Source organism: Dipodomys spectabilis, unplaced genomic scaffold, assembly GCF_019054845.1.
Source record: "Dipodomys spectabilis isolate Male_0828 unplaced genomic scaffold, ASM1905484v1 ptg000140l, whole genome shotgun sequence".
NCBI lineage: Eukaryota > Metazoa > Chordata > Mammalia > Rodentia > Heteromyidae > Dipodomys > Dipodomys spectabilis.
Window position 1 is genome coordinate 10,552,467 of NW_024870817.1, and position 20,406 is coordinate 10,572,872.

Here is a 20,406-nt window from a genome sequence, read left to right on the forward strand (position 1 = left end):
TACACAGATTGGCTCACCTACTAAAGGAAAAAGGTCAAGAGTTAAGCACTTCCAAAAGCAAGTGGGCTCTGGTTAGTGTAGGGATAGAATTATTTTCAGCCTACCAAGTCTGTGCTTGAGTCTCTAGGTGAGAAAAGAGTAGCATTTGTTATTGTTTTCTTATTTTGACTTTAACAGCTCCCAACCATTTTGGGTGACAACGAAAATATCTAGTTATGACTAATAAACAGCCGTGAGCTTGATGTGGTCATAATTACTGGAAAATGAGCGCAGGCTTGGAACCTAAATTACTTTATTATAATCATGATAAGAGATTGTTAGTCATTAAGTAATTAGAGTTGTTGATATGTGTACATATTTGATGGAAATGGTTAGAAGTATAGTTCAAATTCTAGGGTAATAAACTATTATCAAATATCACTATCATTAATACATAAAGTTCAATTGAACTTCACTTTTATAACAATTTTATAGATTTGTTAAGGTACAGAAAAGAGAACAATTAGGAGATTAGAGAAATAGAGATGATAGATAGAGATAGAGAGATAGATAGATAGATAGATAGATACATACATACATACATACATACATACATGGACAGACAGACAGACTAAATCAGTACAGCAGTGGGTTTTCAACTAATATTTGAGGGAGGCTAGTTAAATCATTTAAACAGGAAGACAGGAGGGAAAGTTGGATGTAATAGGACAGAGAAAGAATGAACTACAACCAACCCATAAGTATACCTGGGGTCTATGAAGGTGTAGGTGGAGCAGCTAAGCTGTGTTCACACTTTTTTGTGAACCACAAAAACTCAGATGATAAATGGATATGTTTTATTCACCAAGTTTGGGGTGATTTGTTCCAAAAAGTCAAGGTTAAACCAAGTCTAGTGGTTACTCTGGAAATAGCCTTTATTTTTTCCCTCCCCTCTCTTCCTTCCTCCTTCCCTGCCTCCCTGCCTCCCTGCCTCCCTGTCTCCCTGCCTGCCTGTGTGCCCTCCTTCTGTCCTCTCTTCTTTTGTTTTATTGAGGCTACAACCTTTTAAGGTTAATCTTAGTTCTAATATCTTAGAAATTCAGAGTACCTCCTTCCAAAGGACATTAAAAAGCTCATTGAAGAATTTAGTTTATTTCTACACTTGGTCTTCTACTCCTTAGCTAGAATTTGCTGACAATTTTATTAGAAAGAAAATATTTTCTTCTTTATCATACTCATTTGATCTTATATTATAAGTCATCTTATTTATTCAGCATTTGTCTGACCAGTTGTTTCTTATGACAGAACTTTACTGTGTGGAACTTTATCTCTGTGGGTTCGGATTCCAATAAATTTGTCTATATCAATAAGAGATTTTATGCTGGGCAGAGTGATACATACCTGTAATCCCAGCACTTGGAACCCAGAAGCAGTAAAAATGTAAGCTCAATCCAGCTTAGGCTGACTTAGTGCACTTTTAGACCTTCCTGGACTACATAGTGACACTCTCATCTCTAAATAAATATATGTGTATGTATTCACACATGTATACTCTACAGTACATTTCCATCCAATTTTCAAATATTTGTTAGGCATGGAATAAGCTTCAACACTATTTGCAAACCGAAGACAGCAATGAATAAGAGCTCATAGTACCTAATGTATTTCTTATCAAAGTTTAGAAAACAAAGAAAAGAATACGTTTTCTCACTCTTCTGTTAGTAGGTAAATTCCCTTTGAAGCTGCTATCAATATGTGATTGTGTCAAATGAGAAAAGAATTAGGGCCAAACCCACAGCACTATCCATACTTGCTTACAGAAAATTAGTTATTTCCTTGAACAAGTCATTAAAATATGTTGAATAAGGGCTATCTAGTAAATAAATGCATAAAAGGAAGGAACGAAAAGGCAGAGGGAATAGGCTCAGCAGGTTACAAATTACAGTGGTGGCAACGGGAATGGAGAGCATATGAAAACAAATAGACTCATGAAGAACACACATTCCTTGATGATAAATAGATTAGATGTGGAAAGGGAGGAGGCCATAGTGAGCTGCAGTATAAATGTCTAGGACAATGAAAGTATCATTACCAGAAGGAGAGAGCTAGAGGAGAAATCAATTAAGGGCAAGAGTTGGTGAAATTGTTTTATGACCTGTTTGATTGAGGTGATGGTGGGAAATTCAAACAAAAATAACCAAAGGTTGTTTTTCAAGTACCTTTGAAACACTCACAGTTCTCTGACCAATAGTACTGTAGTCTGTACCTTAAAAATCATTTGAATATTTCATTGTGTACTGACCACAAATTAGTAAAGGATATTCAGACTATATATTTAATTTAATGAAGTCTTTTTTTGAGCTTGTTAAACTATTAGCTTTTTTTCTTGGTATAATATGCTTTTATCTTTTGAGTGAAAATGCAAATGATAGCAGTAAGCTTGCTTTGCAAATGCATAGCCATTTTTCTTATTTTTTTAATTGTAAAAAATGTTTACAGAGGAGTTACAGTTGCATAGTAAGGCAATGAGAACATTTTGAGCATTGCTACCCCTTCGCTTGTTGTTCTCCCACTATCCCTTCCCTCCTCTACCTTCCCAGCTCTTCCCCTGACCCTCCCGAAGTTGTAAAGTTCATTACCAATATACTGACTTGTGGGTATCCTTGTTGCAATGGGTCATCCTGTGTCCTTGTTTCAGCTTTTTGTTATTCCCCTTCCCCTCCCTGAATTAGACAAATGTATATATAAGATGCAGGGTACCAAAATCAAGTATAGTGACAACAGGAAATATACCATAGGGGGAAGAACATACAAAGGAAACAAAAAAAAAAATCACATAGCATCTTAAAACAACAACAAAGAAAGACTACTTGTGTCCATATCTAGGGGTTCATTTCACTTAGCATCATCTTATTGGTCATACGCACATAGCTTTTCTGCTCATCTGATAAAATTATCCTATACATATACTAATTATTACAAATGAGGGAAACCATGGGACTTATATTTCTTTGGGTCTGACTTACTTCACTTTATATGATTTTTTTCCAAGTCTTTCCATTTCGCAACAAATGGGCTGTGTCATTCTTTCTGATGGAAGTATATGTAGCACATTTTCTTGATCCATTCATCTACCGAGGGGCATGGGTTGGTTCCATATCTTGGCTATGGTAAATAATGCTGCGATGAACATGGTCATACTGGTGGGTGGTGGATTTCGTGTGGCCTTGTTTGTGGACATTTGGGTAGATTCCCAGAAGTGGGATTGCTGGATCATAGGGGAGTATATGTGTAGTTTTTTGAGGAACCTCCACACTGCTTTCCAGAGTGGTTGAACAAGTTCGCACTCCCACAAACAATATAGTAGTATTCACCTTTCCTTGCATCCACACCAGCATCTGTTCTTGTTAGATTTCTTGATTATGGACATTCTAACTGGTGTACGGTAGAATCTCAATGTTTTGATTTGCATTTCTTTTATAGCCAGAGATGTTGAGCAATTCTTCATGTGTCTCTTGGCTATTCACATTTCCTCATCAGAGAGGTCTCTCTTAAGGTCTTTAGCCTACTTTTTAATGGGGTGGTTGTTTCTTTGGGGGCTTGTTTTGGGGGAATTTAATTTCTTGAGCTCTTATTATATTTTAGATATGAGACCCTTGTCTGCTGTATGGGTGGTGAAGATCGCCCAGTCTGTTGGGTTACAATATATTTTGCTAGCTATGTCTTTTGCTGTGCAGAAGCTCTGCAGTTTAATGCAATCCCATATATCCAGCCATTCTTTGATTTGTTGTCTTTCTGGATCTTTATTAAGAAAATTTCGGCCTGTGCCAAGGAGCCCTAGTGTTTCTCCTGTTACTTTGTGTAATATTTTCAAGATATCTGCTTTTGCCTCGAGGTCTTTTATCCATTTGGAGTTGATTCTCGTGCAGGGTGATATATAAGGATCTAACTTTAGCTTTATATACATGTTTAGCCAATTCTGCCAGTACCATTTATTGAAGAGACTGTCTTTCTTCCATCCTATTTTTTTTTGCTCCCTTGTCAAAGATTAGGTGTCTGTAGGTCTACGGGTTCATTTCTGAGTCTTAGAATCTAATGAACAGGCCTGAGGAGGCCTGTTCTTGTACCAGTAACAAGCTGTTTTGAGTACTATGGTACATAGCCATTTAATATTTTTTTTTTACTGATGATTAAGTCGATTAACTATAAACAAGAAAAAAATTGATTGTTTTTATAATAGATTCCTTTTATGAGTGATATTAATAAATTAAAAGCAGGTAAAGTAGACATTTATAATTTTACCTAAATTATAACCAGTATTTTTTTTCATACTGTTTTTGTTCTTATTTTTAAAAGAAAATATAATATTTGACAATTCAGCTCATAAGAGTTGTCATTATTGGGCCTTATACTTAAATATGTCTGACTTATACATGGGTATGTTTTTATATTATTATAACCTGTGAATGGTAGATATTTGAAAAGTCTTGAGTCTCTGATTTATTAATCTGTTCTTATTGATTAATTCATATTTTATAGTTATATTCTGGTCAGTTTTTATATAATAGCATTTGTAAATATGTCTGACTTATTTTATAGAATTGTTCTATAAACAATTTCTATAGTTTCTAGAGAGATATTTCAATTTTGTCAGCATATACTTTAAAATGTAATATAATACTATCTATTCTCATTAGGCATTATAGAATTTTGAAGGCTATTATTAATTAGGTTTTTTTTTTTGTCGGTTGTGGGGCTTGAACTCTGGGCCTGGGCACTGTCCCCAGCTCTTCAGCTCAAAGCTAGTGCTCTACCACTTTAGCCATGGTGCCACTTCCAGTTTTCTGGTGGTTTATTGGAGATAAGAGTCTCATAGACTTTTCTTCCCCTGCTGGCTTGAACAGCAATCCTCAGATCTCAGCCTCCTGAGTAGCTAGGATTACAGGCATGAGCTATCAGTGCCCCGCACTATTATTAATTTGGAAACTATTGTTAGCAATTTTAATCAATTAGGACAAAAAGTCATTGGAAGAAATATTCTTCTTTCCATTTTTTTCCTGTTCTACTTCTATTTATAAACAACTTATTTATACTTCCTGTGACTTTGATACAGCACACAAAATATTACATAGACACAATTCTCAGAAAGATAGAAAACATGGTGAAGAAAAGGACAAGGAATAGCCAGATGAAAAGACAGAGGATAGAAATCTGGGAACAATAAAGCTGAAAGATGCCAGTATAGTGGTAAAGACAAAAATAAAAAATGTGTGGTTTTCTGTTTACTAAAAATAGTTCATATAAATTTTGGCTGTGTGTGAGGACATTCCCCCAGGGTGAACAGAAAGAAAAAAATAGAAATGTTGGGAAACCGACATGATTGTAGAGAATTGATCCCTTCTGACTTCTTACAAGACCGGGCATAGCTTGCCTTAGCTGGCCTGTGACTGATTGGCCGGACACTCTGCCAGACTGATTCTACTGGGGCTGCATCTGGGTAAGTGTCATGGACTTTCAGCCTCTGAGTGTTCCCTAAGGTCTTTCTAGGTGTGCTCATGCAGGCCTTGTGCATTCATTCAACCAGTGTATACCATATACCATTCATTCTTCTAGGCACCAGTATTCAGCAATGTATTATAACTGATAAAAGTCTCACACATTGAGGGACATCTGGGCTAATTCCATATCCTGACTATGGTAAATAATGCCACAATGAACATGTTTGTGTTGGTAGCTTTAGTATGACCTTGTTTGTGATCTTTTAGATAAATAAATGCCCAGGAATAGAATTTCTGGATAATAGAGAAGCTCTATGTTTAGTGTTTTGAGGAACCTCCATACTGCTTTCCCCAGTGGTTGAACAAGTTTACATTCCCACCAATAGTGTAGTAGAATTCAAAAAAATGTGGTATATATACACAATGGAATTCTATGCCTCCATCAGAAAGAATGACATTGCCCCATTTGTTAGGAAATGGAAAGACTTGGAAAAAATCATATTAAGTGAAGTAAGCCAGGCCCAAAGAAACGTAGGTCCCATGTTTTCCCTTGTTTGCAATAACTAGTATATGTCTGAGACAAGTGGAAAAGGTCAGATGAGATGATGTTAGGCAAAATGAACCCCAAGATTAACGACACAAGTGGCTTTTTCTTTCTTGCTATTGTTTTTAACATATTTATAAGGTGATTTCTTTGTTGCTTTGTATGTCCCTTCCCCATGGTATAACACCCCTTTTTCACTGTATTTGATGTTGGTATAATTTGGGGAAGGAAAGGGAAAAAAACAAATTTTTAAATAGGGATACAGGTGGACGCATTGCAACAATGAGATGTACAAACAAAATGCTATGTTGAAAAATGAACTTTACAACTTTGGAAGGGGAGTGGGGGTAGAGTATAGTCGTGGAGATGGGAGGGCAGGGATGGTAGGGGAAAAACAAAGAAGGAGGTAACAATGCTTGATAAGAAATGAACTTATTACCTTGCTCATGTAATTGTAACCCTTCTGTACAGTATTTTCACAATAAAAAAAAATATTATAAAAAGAATTCCCTTTTGGGCACAACCATGCCAGCATGTTATAGTTAATTTTCTTGATATCAGCCATTCAAACTGGGTGAGGTAGAATTTCAGTGTTGTTTTGATTTGCATTTCCTTTATGGCCAGAGAAGTTGAACATTTCTTTATGTGTCTACTAGCCATTCTTACTTTTTATTCTGAAAAGTCTCTCTTTAAATCATCAGCGCATTTATTAATTGGGTTGTTTCTTTTGAGTCTTATCATGGGGGGGATGATTAACTCTAAGTATGTTTTGGATATTAAGCCCTTATCTGGTGCATACCTGGTTAAAAAAAAAAAAGTCTCCCATTCTGTGGGCTTTCTATTTGGCATATTAGCTATGTTCTTTGCCATGCAGAAACTTTGTTTGATGCAGTCTCATTAATCCAATCTTTCTTTATTTGTTGTAATTCTGGATCTTTACTTAGCATATTTTGACCTGTGCCTAGAATCAGCCCAGATGCTCCTCAATAGATGAATGAATGGATCAAGAAAATGTGGTATAAATACACATAGTATTCTGTGCTTCCATCAGAAGCATTCATAAAGAAATGGAAAGGCTTGGAAAAAATTATATTAAGTGAAGTAAGCCAGACCCAGAGAAACATAAGTTGCCTGGTTTCCCTCATTTGTGGTGGCTAGAATGTGCCTATAAATTTATAAGCAAACAGATTGGATGGTTAAAAAAAAAAAAAAGAAAACATTCGGACACAATAAATTATGTAGGCATTCACAGACAGTGAGACCAGAGGAATATATTCTTAGGAGAGGAGCACAAAGGGGCAATAGATATGTGCATCTGAACTGTAAGCCCTCTGTACATCACCTTTATAATAATAAAAAACAAAAACAGTTCCACACAGAGTGTGCAATTTAGTAGGGGAGACCAACAATGAACAAGATAGATGAGAAAAGCACGTAGCATGTTAGGTAGTAGGAGGAGGAATATAAAGCAGAAAGGGAAGAGCTACAGTGTGTATATGTGGAAATAATATTTGCCTTTAGGTAGATGGCCTGAGAAGCCTCACTGAGAAGATGACATTCCTAGTACATCCTTTGTAATCGTGACTTACCCTATTCTTCCCCTACCCCATTGACAAAAACAGTGTTTGCCTATTCAGAGATCCTTTACCTTGACATTACGATACCTACTTAACTCTGAAGTCAGCACCCTTATTCTCATTGTTCTCTTGAAAACATGACCTTTTCCTCATTCACTTTACCAGTTCTCTGAGGTTCATGGTAACCATAAATCATGGGTCTCAGAAAATTAGTAAGAATAGTCTGCTATTCCTTTTTAGAAAGTATAGCATTTACACATCACTATAAGTTCATTGTCAGTAGCATCCAGAGATGTACAGAGCCTTGCTGCCCTAGTTCCATCCCATCCTCCCTCCTTTCTGATCTGAAGGGTGAGGAACATGACATGCCTGAGACAATGTTGCATCAGCTTCACCTTACAGCATCATTTTGAACCTGCCATTAAGAAATACCTGAAGGTTAGTACTCATTAAGACTGAATTCTGAAGAAATGCCTTATACATTTTAACATAGTTCCAGCAAGTATCTTATCACATTCTTCCTTATACTTACCATGTTATAGACAGGCTATGATTTCAACCTACCCAGAATGTATGATCTGCACCTGGAGATTACAAAGGTAACAGTTAATGTTTTTAAAAAAAGGAGACAGTTGAAAAGAAAAAAGAACAAATATAATATATGTTTTATTGGTTATAAATTAAACTTGAAACAAATACTATATTTAGATGGGCCTTTCTTGATTTGGATGAAGGAGGAGACTGTTGATAACATAAACCTGACTGCCAAACCCCATTTCCTCACCAGAACATGAAGTGGAATGTTAGCAATCTCTAGGTAAATTTGAATTATAGACAACCTGCTGATACAACCCTAATTTTCCTTTGTTTAAATAACTCAGCTTGACCATTTTTACTGACTGTACTTCCTGAATATTTGCTAAATTATCACTTCACTTTACTGATGAAAATACTTCTTGAAGAATTTTCTCTATGAAGTTATATCACTTCTTTGTTAGTGAATAATCACTTTCTTCAAACAATAGCAATGAAATATCAATGGTAAATGCTCTGAAATGTCATCATGCAGAATGTATAGACAAGTTGAGTTTTTAGATATAGGTCAAAATAATTAGGTTATTGAAAAACCTATACTTTGCCATGTAAACAGACCTTAAATTTCAAAACATATTAACATATGATACTGTACCACTGTATATATGTAGCATTTTTCAGCCAGGAATGTGTGTCTCACACCTTTAATCCTAGTTACTGAGGAGGCTAAGACCTAGAGGATCAAAATTTTTAGCCTGCAAGACTCCATTTCTGATTAACGAGCAAAACGCTGGACATGAATCAAGTAGTATAGCACTAGCTGTGAGCTAGAAACCAAGCAAGAACAGGAGGCCCTAAATTTAAGCCCAACACACACAAAAGAAAACAAAGAATTATAGTATTTCTTTTTACATTCAAAGGATATATTCTAATCTTTTAAGTGATATTTTCATTAACTAAGTAACTATTCAGGATGTTTTTGTTCATTTCTGTAAAATTAGTCTTGTAGTTTTTAATTTATTAGTTTGACTTCCCTATTTGTTGTTCTGGGCTACCTTATAATTATCATATGATAGATGAGTATTCTTTAAGTTGGCTACCAAAAATTCTGTATTCTTAGTAAAATTTAAATAACTGGAATCAGTAATTCTGGGGAAACAATTAACTAGAGAATCATTTAAGATAACCTATCTAAATAAAATTTTCATCTATGTAGAACACTAACATTGTCCTTGGTTACTTATAGTTAATTGTGTCCAGTATTGTTATATGCTTTTTAGTCTTTTTAGTTTTCCTAGTAATCACAGTGAATATAAGCAATCTCGCTCCAGAACTCTCACTTAAAAACATTAAAAATAGCCACCATGTTTTTTACAGCTTTCTGAACCAATTTGTGAAAAATCCTTCTAAGAATTTGGCAGTAGAGGTGGCAACTCTCCTTTTACTGAACTAACTCTTCTCCTTAAAGATTAGAAAAAAATTAATTATTTTTGGAATGCTTTTAAATAAATAATGAATCTTAAATAAATAATAAATTTTAAAGATGAATTATGAATTAATGTGGGAAAGCTATTACTTTTACTGTACCTGTAGCAATGCTGTATTGCTCTTAAATGCCAGCTCTATAAGGGTGAGAAAAGTAAGTTAGGTTTGGCATCCAGTCTCCTGCACCTAGAGACTTTTGGTCCTGCCAACTCCTGCAGTCACATTTCTCCAGCCCACGTGTCTCTGTCCACCTCTACCTAACTGTGCCTGGGTCCAGTTGCTTTCCATTTCTCCTTCCGTGTGATCTGTGTGCTTCTTTTCATCCCCATGGTCTGTCTGCTCTCACTCACACATTCCTTATCTGTTCTCATATGCATCTTCTCTGCTGCTGTCTTGTAACAAAAAAAGTCACCAATAATAATATGGCTGTTGGAAAAAAAAAATACTCCCCAAACAACCTCCTCACAGAAACAACATTGCTTTATTGGGGTGACTCAGAGTATCTAAAATGAACATTCTTAGTTACAAAAGTGGAATTTCAAAGTCAACATTAGGTACTATATATAGTGAAATATTTTCTCTTTATAAAATCCCAAGATGCTCTGAGTTTATTATCAGCATGTTAAAAGCAGAAGTATAATTTTTAGCTTTGTTTTGTTATATTTCTTAAAAATAAAGTCTTTTGCAAAAGGAAAAATAGTTGTATTTTGAGAGATAATTTGCTAGAGTAAGACTTCAAGTTTGTAGATATGAAAATTTGACTTAATTGATAGCTGATGTTTAAATATTCTTTGAGACTTTGTATTTGTCCCTGTCTAGTATGTCTCTTTTATACAAATCTCTCTCAACTAATTCAGTATATTGTACCAAGACATGAAAAATGCATATATCAGCTAGATATTGTATATGCATATATCACAGAGAAATGATGGATAACCATATGACACAATCTTTGACAGCATTTGTTTGGGTTAAATGATTTCTTAATTTCCAAAGTTCCATAGAAAAGTTAATTGAAAACGTTCTTGGGCAAGAAAGATACATCATTTTAGCTTTCTACAACAATGAGTGATACATGAAAAAAATCTAAGTGAGATTTTCTAATAACTTAAACTCAGTTTTGAAGATACAATAACATATTGTTTGCTAGTATTCAAAGATAATGTGAAAAATCTCAAATTTTAACTTTCAGTTATTTTAAACAAATAATTTCAAAGAAACTTGTCTTTCAATTTTAACTTTTGTAGTATAGTAGTCAGACCTTTCCTGCTTAGTTTCCAGAAGGAATGTGATTAAATTTAAAATAAGACATTGTGAATGTAAGGCCACATATACAAGTGATAAATATAACCAAAAAGTGGGAAAGTGGTTTTATGTGAAATTGGAGCCACTCAGTTTGAATTTTAGAGTGACAAGGAAGCCTTCCATAAACATAGCAATATAGATTTTTATAGTACTTCTAGAAAAAAAATAATTCTTCAGATTTTTTTGGTTTTCCTTTCTTCAGAAACAAAGTCAAGCAGTAAAATCAAGCAGCAAAATTTAAATTTTAAAGAAATGCTGATTTATTTACCAATAATCAGTTAATAATCTTTCTTCTCCCCCCCCCCGAAATTGGTAATTGTAGTGTCTGACCTAAATTTGAGCTATTCTTGATTCTCTTAGGTAAGAAACTGTGAATATATATCCTTTCATTTCTGTAATGATTTATTGAATGCCTAATATATACTATGTACTAAGTTAAATCCTTTGGCTATAAAGAATATTAGATATGACTCTTACCTCTCAAAGAGCCCACTCTTTGCAAAGATGATGATGATGATTGAAATGGGAAGTGAGGTTGTTGTGGAGAGGAGTAATGGTTATGAATAACTTTGCGATCCAAGAGTAATTCTTCCTTCACTGGCACCCTGCTGACTGATGGTGTCCTGATGCATCTAAGACTAAGTACTTCTTCTGTACATGTACATCCTCCTTCCATATTATTGTGAGAATCTGAAAGGGCTTTTTGTTTCTTGATTTTTGGGGGGCGGGGGAGGCGGGGGGCTTGAACACTCTGGGCCTGGGCCTTATCTCTGAGCTCTTTTGATCAAAGCGAGTGTTCTGCCACTTTGATCCACAGTGCCACTTCTGGTTCTCTGATGGTTAATTGGAGATAGGAGTCTCATGGGCTTTCCTGCCTGGGCTGCCTTTAAGTGTAGTCCTCAGATCTCAGCCTCCTGAGTAGTTCAGATTACAGGCATGAGTCCCCAATGCCTGGCTAAGAATCTGAAGTTTTGTCTCAATATACATTCCAAATGTATTTTACTTTTCATTTCAAGCTTTTTAGTAGTATTAAGCCAGTCTTCATTAAGAAGAATTTTGGGGTCTGGGAATGTGGCTTAATGGTAGAGTGTTTGCCTAGCATGCATGAAAACCTGGTTCGATTCCTCAGTACCACATAAATAGAAAAAGCCAGAAGTGGTGCTGTGACTCAAGTGGTAGAGTGCTAGCCTTGAGCAAAAGAAGCTCAGAGACAGTGCCCAGGCCCTGAGTTCAATCCCCAGTTCTGACGAGAGAGAGAGAGAGAGAGAGAGAGAGAGAGAGAGAGAGGAGAGAGAGAGCTTTAGATTTATCATGACTGTGGGTAATTGCTGTTCTCCATTGCACAGAGTATAAAATGAGGCAATACTACCAGGTCTCAAAATTAAATGAAGTAATCCATATTGGATTCAGAAAACAGTACCTGACTTATAATACTCAAAAACTACACTTACTACAATTATGATGAAAAACAATTTCAATCACCATAGTTTGCTTAACAATAGTTTCCTTCCCCTCCCTCCAAAAATTTGCAATTTTAGCCATAACAGAATACTAACAGGAAGTCACTACATTAAACACAAAATCTTTACTACTAGCCCTCTGGTCCCCAAGGTCTACGTAAATAACAGACACTGCCAGACTTTGGTGGCTCCCACCTCTAATCCTAACTACTCAGGAGGTTGAGGTCTGAGGATCATGCTTCAAAGCCAGCACCAACAGAAAAGTCCATAAACTACTCAGAAAAAGCCAGACGTTGTGCTCAAGTGGTAGAGTACTAACCTTGAGCAACAGTAGGTCAAGGATAGGGCACAGGCCCTGTGTCAAACCCCAGGCAGGACCAGCACAAAAAAGAAAAATAAATAAATAAATAAAATAAATAGCAGGCACACAGCATGGTTACTAGTAATGACAACACATCTTACCATATTTGTTGAGTTGCTCACTTCATTCCTGTTGTCACTTCACACATAGCATTGTCTTCTATTTTATTAAAATAGATGATAGGATGAGATATTTAACCAAAAGAAATTGAGTTAAGCAAAAGAATGAAAAGTTCAAATGGAATTTGAATGTCTGTGTGAAAAGGGATACTTTTGCCCAAGCTTAGAGAAGATATTCTTAAACCATATTTTATATTATATGACAAGAAGATATCAAGCACTGTTCAACCTACTTTGTTTATAAAAGAAATAAAGCACTTCAATTCTTAGTGTTCAAATGTTTTAAATTACAGTGTTCTATATAAAGTAGTTTCGACTGGGATTGAGGGGTGGGGGGAGGCTGGGAAGGGATGTGAAGGGTAAACCAAAGGAGGAGGCTGCAATGCTTGGTAAGAAATGTACGCATTATCCTGCCCATGTAATTGTAACCCCTCTGTACAGTATGTTCACAAATAAAATAAAATTAAATTAAAAAAAAATAAAGTAGTTTCACTTTTTCACTCATCTATTCATTTTTAGTTGATATGAAGACAATGTTTAGCATATTAAACAGATTTTAAATGTCATAGAACAATCATTAATTTTTCCTGTTTGATTATTGTAATCACTTTGCATAATTTCAGTCTATGTGGTTATTTTATATTATACATATATATATATCAATTTTGTAAACAAAAATTATAAATATATGTTTTTATAAATATATTTCATAAATACTCTATATTTTATATTTCATTATTAGCAATTATTTTGTCCAGCAAGATAAATTCCATAATTTTTTTAAAAAACGGTTCACTGCGCTTAACTTCATCTTATCTGGTCATATGTATATAGCTTTTGACCTTTTCTATTTGTCCCAGACATATACTAGTTATTGCAAATAAGGGAAACCATGAGACCTGTGTTTCTTTGGACTTGGCTATATACATATGACCAGATAAGATGAAGTTAAGCGAAACGAATCCCAAGATAGGGACACGGTGTTTTTTTCTTTCTTGCTATTGTTTCTAATGGATTTATAAGGTACCATGTGATTTTTTTTTTGTTGCTTTATATGTCCCTCGCCCACAGTATAACCCCTGTTTTCACTGTATTTGATGTTGGTATAATTTGGGGAAGGGGAAAAAACAAAATGTTTAAATAGGGATACAGGTTGACCTATTGCAGCAACGAGATATAGAAGACACTATGTTGAAAACACAACTTTACAATTTTGGCGGGGGGGGGGGGGGGGGGGGGGGCGGGGGGGGGGGGTGATCCGGGTAGCGGGGAGTGTAGTTGTGGAGGTGGGAGGGAAGGGATGGTAGGGGAAAAACAAAGGAGGAGGCAACAATGCTTGATAAGAAATGTACTCATTACCTTGCTCATGTAACTGTAACCCCTCTGAACAGTATTTTCAGAATAAAAAAACTTATTAAAATTTTAAAAAATGTTCACTGCTTTTCAGAATCTGAGAACTCAGAAACTTTTTGTCATTTCTCTCGTTCACTGTGGTTTTAGGTTATCTCTGTTCTAATTCTAGTCATGTTTTGTAAAATTTTTCTCCAAGCTTTCTGGTAAATCTTCTACAGCAGTACAATATTTAAACTCTTTTTACTGTTCTTCAGTATTCTGCCCTAGTTCTTCCTTTTCCTCAGTCCTCCACTTAAATTCGATTCTATGTCCTTTCTCTTTTATTCTTCTTCCTGGTAATATCCTTTTCTAACATACTCTCCTCAGCACCCAGAAGCCTATCAGCTCTTTAATGCATTGCCTTCCTTTCAAAATTGATACAGGTGTGCTTTTTGCTAAGAAACTTTAAATTCATTGTTTTCTGCCTTATGTATCATCTAAACTTCTGTCAGTCAAAGAACTATGTATTTCTTGAATTGAAATTATTACAAACAATTTCATACAAGTAAAATACAAAATTCTAGCTAGAAGTTGACCAATTAACACTCAGCCATGATTCCTTGATTGTCAACAAGGTAAATAAAAATGCTGTGCATTTCTTATTTTCTGTACTTTTCTACTTCTTGAGCCAATTGAATGTTCAAAAACAGTAAAGTGATATTAAATAGTGAAAATACAAATCTTGCTTTTAGTTGTCTAGTCACAGTTGGTTTGATAACATTGTTTTCCGGAGTTCTGAGAAGACAAGACTTTCATCAAGCTGATGTCTTCTGTACACATAGAATGAGGAAGAAGGCTGTTGGAAGATCAAGCTTGTGGACTGGAGCCAGTTAGTTTGATTTAAGCAAAAGTCTAGCCCAAAAGAGAGGCTGACAAATGGATTGTTTTCTTTAAAATTCTAGAATCAAAGTGAAGTGACTGGAAGTCAGTTCACTTTTTGTTTGGTTAGTTTTGGTGGAGTTTTTGTTTGTTTGTTTGTTTGTTTGAAGATAGGTCTTTCTGTATAATAAGCTAGCATCCTACTCACTATCCTCCTGCCTCCACCTCTTAAATTCTGGGATTAAAGAAAAGAACTACCTTAATGATTTATCATGTTTTTTAATTTACAAGTTTAGAACAATATTGCTTACAATTTCTAGTCTGTGTTACATCTTGAATTCCCATGGTCATTACTGTTTTATTGTTAACTAAAGTAAGAATTCATTTTAAAAAGGGGGAGGCTGCCATGAATGACTATTTGACTTTCATAGATTCTTTTTTTTTTTGGTCCGGTCGTGGGGCCTGTACTTTGGGTCTGGGCGCTGTCCCTCAGCTCTTCAGCTCAAGGCTAGCGCTCTACCACTTGAGCCACAGCACCACTTCCGGCTTTTTTTTTTTTTTTTTTGCTTATGTGGTGCTGAGGAATCGAACTCAGGGCCTCATGCATGCAAAGCAAATGCTCTACCACTGAGCCACCTTCCCAGCCCCCAACTTTCATAGATTCTTAAAGAGATTAATAGAACTAATAATACAAAAAATTTTCAGTAAAATTGAAATCTTTTTTGAGGAAAAGAAAACTTTTTATTTTTTTATTCATTTTGTTGTTGTTGTTGTTGTTGTTGGTTCTGGGGCCTTAATTCTGGGCCTGGGCGCTGTCCCTCAGCTCTTCAGCTGGAGGCTAGCCCTCTACCACTTGAGCCACAGCACCACTTTCGGCTTTTTCTACTCATGTGGTGCTGGGGAATCGAACCCAGGGCCTCATGCATATAAGGCAAGCACTCTACCCCTGAGCCACCTTCCCAGCCACAATCTTTTTTATTTTTATAGCATTTTCTTTTTGGTTCTTTTTTTTAATTTTTTGTTTATTGTAAAGATACTGTACAGAGTACATGAGTTACATAAGTAAGGTATGAGTACATTTCCTATCATAATCAACACCAGAGCATCCTTAAAAAAACTCTTCTTCTGTAACAAGGGAAAATTTAGCTAAAAAGTTTGTTTTGATCCTGTTTGGCATAATAAGAACCTTCAAACTTTATATGTGACGTGATGCATCTGGCTCATCACCATAGTTCCTTTCTACTCAGCACTGTTCATCTCAACTGTTCTTCCAGTTTTATACAGACAGCTCAAACTCATTATGACTTCCGGTGAGGATTGCAGGGTTTTTCTGCTCATTATTTATTACATATTTATCAGCACTAAATAGTTGTACAAGGGACTTTCACTTTAACATGTCCATATATTTTATATCCCGTCATTGTCCCTCATCTCCCCTTCCTCCTTCCCAAAGCATTCTAAACAAGCTTTATTGTCCTATTTTCCCATATGTAGATAAAGTAATTTGATTGTGCCCCTCCACCTTCTCCATTCACCCCCCTTGTTGCTACTAGCAATCCTTTCCCAAACAGGACCTATTTTCTATCCTTCATTTATTTTTGTTTAGTGAATGTTAATTGTCCAAAGGGGTTTCACTGTGATCTTTCAGTAGTGCATATAAAGTATAGCACCAGAAGCTTGTATCTCATGAATTTCTCAAATGTACAAAATGAAATGAAGTGCTTTTATATGTGTCTTGTGAATCTCTGTATTGTCTCTTTTTGGTGGTTTTTCATATTTTTATCTTGAGCACATTTCTAAGCAACAGTTGCATCACAGCATTCTTTAATATTAAAAAGACAATAAAAAGTCTATCTTTTGAACAAGAATCAAGGCAATTCTGGGTTATCAACATTACTACATTCCAGCCTTTTCTACATATTTCATAGAAGTAAAAAGCCCCTTGCGTGATGTTATTCACAAATAGCTGAGCTTTTACCCAAGTTATCCTCCATTGGTCCCTATGCAGATAAGTGTTACTGTTATATAGAATGGAAATTGTCCCAAAGAGCAATAAATAAACCCACTTAGTTATTATATCTATTTCATTCGCTTTTTCTGTTGCAACAGCTTAAATGTCTTATTTTATGTAATTTATTAGTTTTCTTAACTGCATAATTTATCCTTCTATTCCATTTTCCCCTATACATTTAGTACTTAAAATTCTACAAAAAGAATTGACGATTTGATCATTTGGATGTACTTTGAGGTAGTTCTCAGCGAAGAACTAGCTAAAATGTGTGGTGTTAATTCTCTCACTGTGACAAGGGAGGCATCTTTCCTTATAATACTTAGCTGCCAGAGTTTTCCTGGATTCCTGACTTTACTTTTAGATGCAAAAGACTTCCTAGTGATGAATGCCTGAATCTAGTCTCTTGCCTTTGCCTTTGTCTTGCTTCTTGACTGACTCAGTTATTGGGGCCGTGTGTTGCTATGATGTCTGTTGTCCTGATGCCTGGTCAGACCTAACTTGCCTAAGACACCTGCAGAGGACAATAAAGGTCAGGATTATCTGGTCTACCTTGCTTTTTATGTTTGGCTCATGCATCATTCTCAGATCTTCATGTTCTCTCTGTTGATTTAATTACTGTTTTTGTTTTGTTTTGTTTTTTGGTGCTAGTCCTGGGGCTTGAACTTAGAGCCTTGATGCTGCCCCTGAGCTTCTGGGCTCAAGGCTAACACACAACCATTTGAGCCACAGATCCAATTCTGGCTTTTTGCTTGTTTATTTGGAGATTAGGGTCTCATAGATTTATCTGTCCCAGCTGGCTTTGAACTGCAGTCCTCAGATCTCAGCCTCCTTGGTAGTTAGAATTACAGATTTGAGCCATTGACACCCAGCTTTTAATTACATTTTTTTTAAAAGTTAGTTTATCTGGGGTCTCTCATATACACTTGAACAAAGCACTGTCTTTCTGTTTCAGAAGTATAAGCGGCTTAGGAGAGATGAGTTTGGAAAAATGAATCCAAAATACTTTCCTGGCCAATGAAATAGCTGACAAGTAACAATAACTGACATTAACTTAAAACATCACATCCTGAGCCAGTCACCAGTGGCTCACACCTATAATCCCAGCTATTCAAGAGACTGAAATCTGCAAAGCAATGTACTAATAGTAATATATAATGTAAGTGCTATCTGTAATATCCACCTGAAAGGTGACTTTTACCTCCCTAGAATAGGAGATATTTCAAAAGAACTTAATAATACAAATTCTCGTTAATATTCTCTACCTAATATTTCTACCTAAAATAACTTCTGAAATCTACTAATCCCAAAGATCCTAGTAATGGGAATCTCTGAACAACTCTTTGATAAGTATAGTTGCCCTCCTGACAGATACCCTTCTCTCTCATTTAGATTATAAATTCGTAGAGGCCTGGGATCAGGTGTTTCTTATCTGTACTTAGTAATTCCCTATGGGTAAAACTGACCCAATTCTAACATTGTAATCTAATCACTAAGAAGTCCCTATGTTTGTTGAAGGTGATGGATAAGTCTTGCAAACTCCCTCATCCTAGTAATGCTGTTTGTCCTGGACATCCCTATCAGCTTTCCTCCTCTGATCTCTGTTTCTATTCCACCTCAGTATACTCCTGCTCAGATTCCTAGCTTGTCCCTCTTCTGTAGCATATTAAATATACTTTTAAGATGATATCAAGACTTTAAGAATATGAGCTTTTCTTGTGGCAGGCTTATGACTAAACTAGGTGATATACACAGTGACAGACAAGATTTGACCAACAGTAAAAGCCTTATCTGAGAGCACCCAAGTTAATCATAAAGCACTGGTTGCATTGTGATTTTAAAAAGCTGAATATACATAGAAAAAATAGGGACCCACGAAATTATTCCTAATTGAAATCCTGTATATTATAAGGTTCTTATAGACATCATCATTTAATCTAAGTCAAGACTAACAGGAAATCTTGCTCCATTACTTGTTCAAAGACTCATTTATCCAACATTCAATGAATATTTCTTGATTTTATATTACATACCAGATATAGTCTAGATGCTGAGGACTTAGCCTTTACCCAGCACAAATTCTAACAAAAGTTGCAGTAAATACATATACTACTAACAAATCAAATCTCAGCCTGGGGTGACAGCAATTAATTTCCTGATTCTTCCTCCTTCTCCAAGGCTGTCTCTACAAACTTGTTGCCTGTAGTGTTAAATATGATTTAGTCTTAAGTTACTACCCTCATCTAAGAAAAATTCATCTAAGAAAACACACATAAGGACCTTGTTCTATAGAAGAGATGAGATGAAAGGCACTGGGGAAGGTCATTTCTCAGTGTTAAGCCTGAATTAAATGATTTTTGCACTCAAAATCATAATGGTTATCATTCATTCAGCATGAAGCCATCAAGATTCTATTATGTTAGGAGTTTTATAATTCCTACACCCTTCTTGAAAAGATAGACATAAAATAATTACTGATGTTTATTATTACTAATAATGTTATAGTAAAAACTTAAGACAGCCAGGCGCTACTGGCTTACACATGTAATCTTAGCTACTCAGGAGGCTGAGATATGAAGATAACAGTTCCAAGCCAGCCTGGTCAGGAAAAAGTCCATTAGACTCTTATTTCCAATTAGCCACCAGAAAAATGGAAGTATAGCTGTGGCTCAAAGTGGTAGAGCACCCTTGAGCAAAAGAACTTAGGGTCAGTCCCCAGGCCCTGAGTTCAAGCCCCCACCCCAAAAGAAACTTACAGCATGACAGACATAGTATTAAACTAGACAAATCCCTGCCCCCCTGACAGTAAGACAGACAAACATATTTTAGATAGTGATACATATCAAACCAAAAATAAAGTAGATAAAAAATGAGAAACAAGGGATGCAGTTTAAATAGGGTATTCTCTGTCTAAGAAGAGAATATTTGAACAGAACTCTGAAATGAAAGAATGAGGCCAAAAACAGGGAGGCCATTTCAGGCTGACAGAATATCATGGACAAAGGCATAATGGGTATTAAAAACATGACATATCTTCTTAGGAGCACGAGGTAAGATGGAAGGATGCTGGATGGTTGATAGCAGGGAAGAAGCCCAATGGAGAAATGCTATGTATACTATGCTCAAGAATGTGAATGCCCCATTGTCAATTACTAGCTAGTAAGAAGACAATTACATTGATTATTTTTTGTTGGGTTGGATTGCCTTTGGACAAGATTTGGTCTAGTTTTTGGAAAGTTATCTCTATCAGTATGCAAGATGAACCTAAAAGAAAAGGCCAAGAGGCCAACTATGTTGTTGTGATAATTCAGAGGAGAAGCTATGT

At 35.7% G+C, this 20,406-nt stretch overlaps 1 protein-coding gene across 7 annotated transcripts in view; it reads left to right on the top strand.

Moving 5' to 3' along the window:
- Positions 1-20,406, top strand: part of Fam172a (family with sequence similarity 172 member A) — a 380,050-nt gene that overhangs the window by 242,445 nt on the left and 117,199 nt on the right. The window lies entirely within an intron of this gene.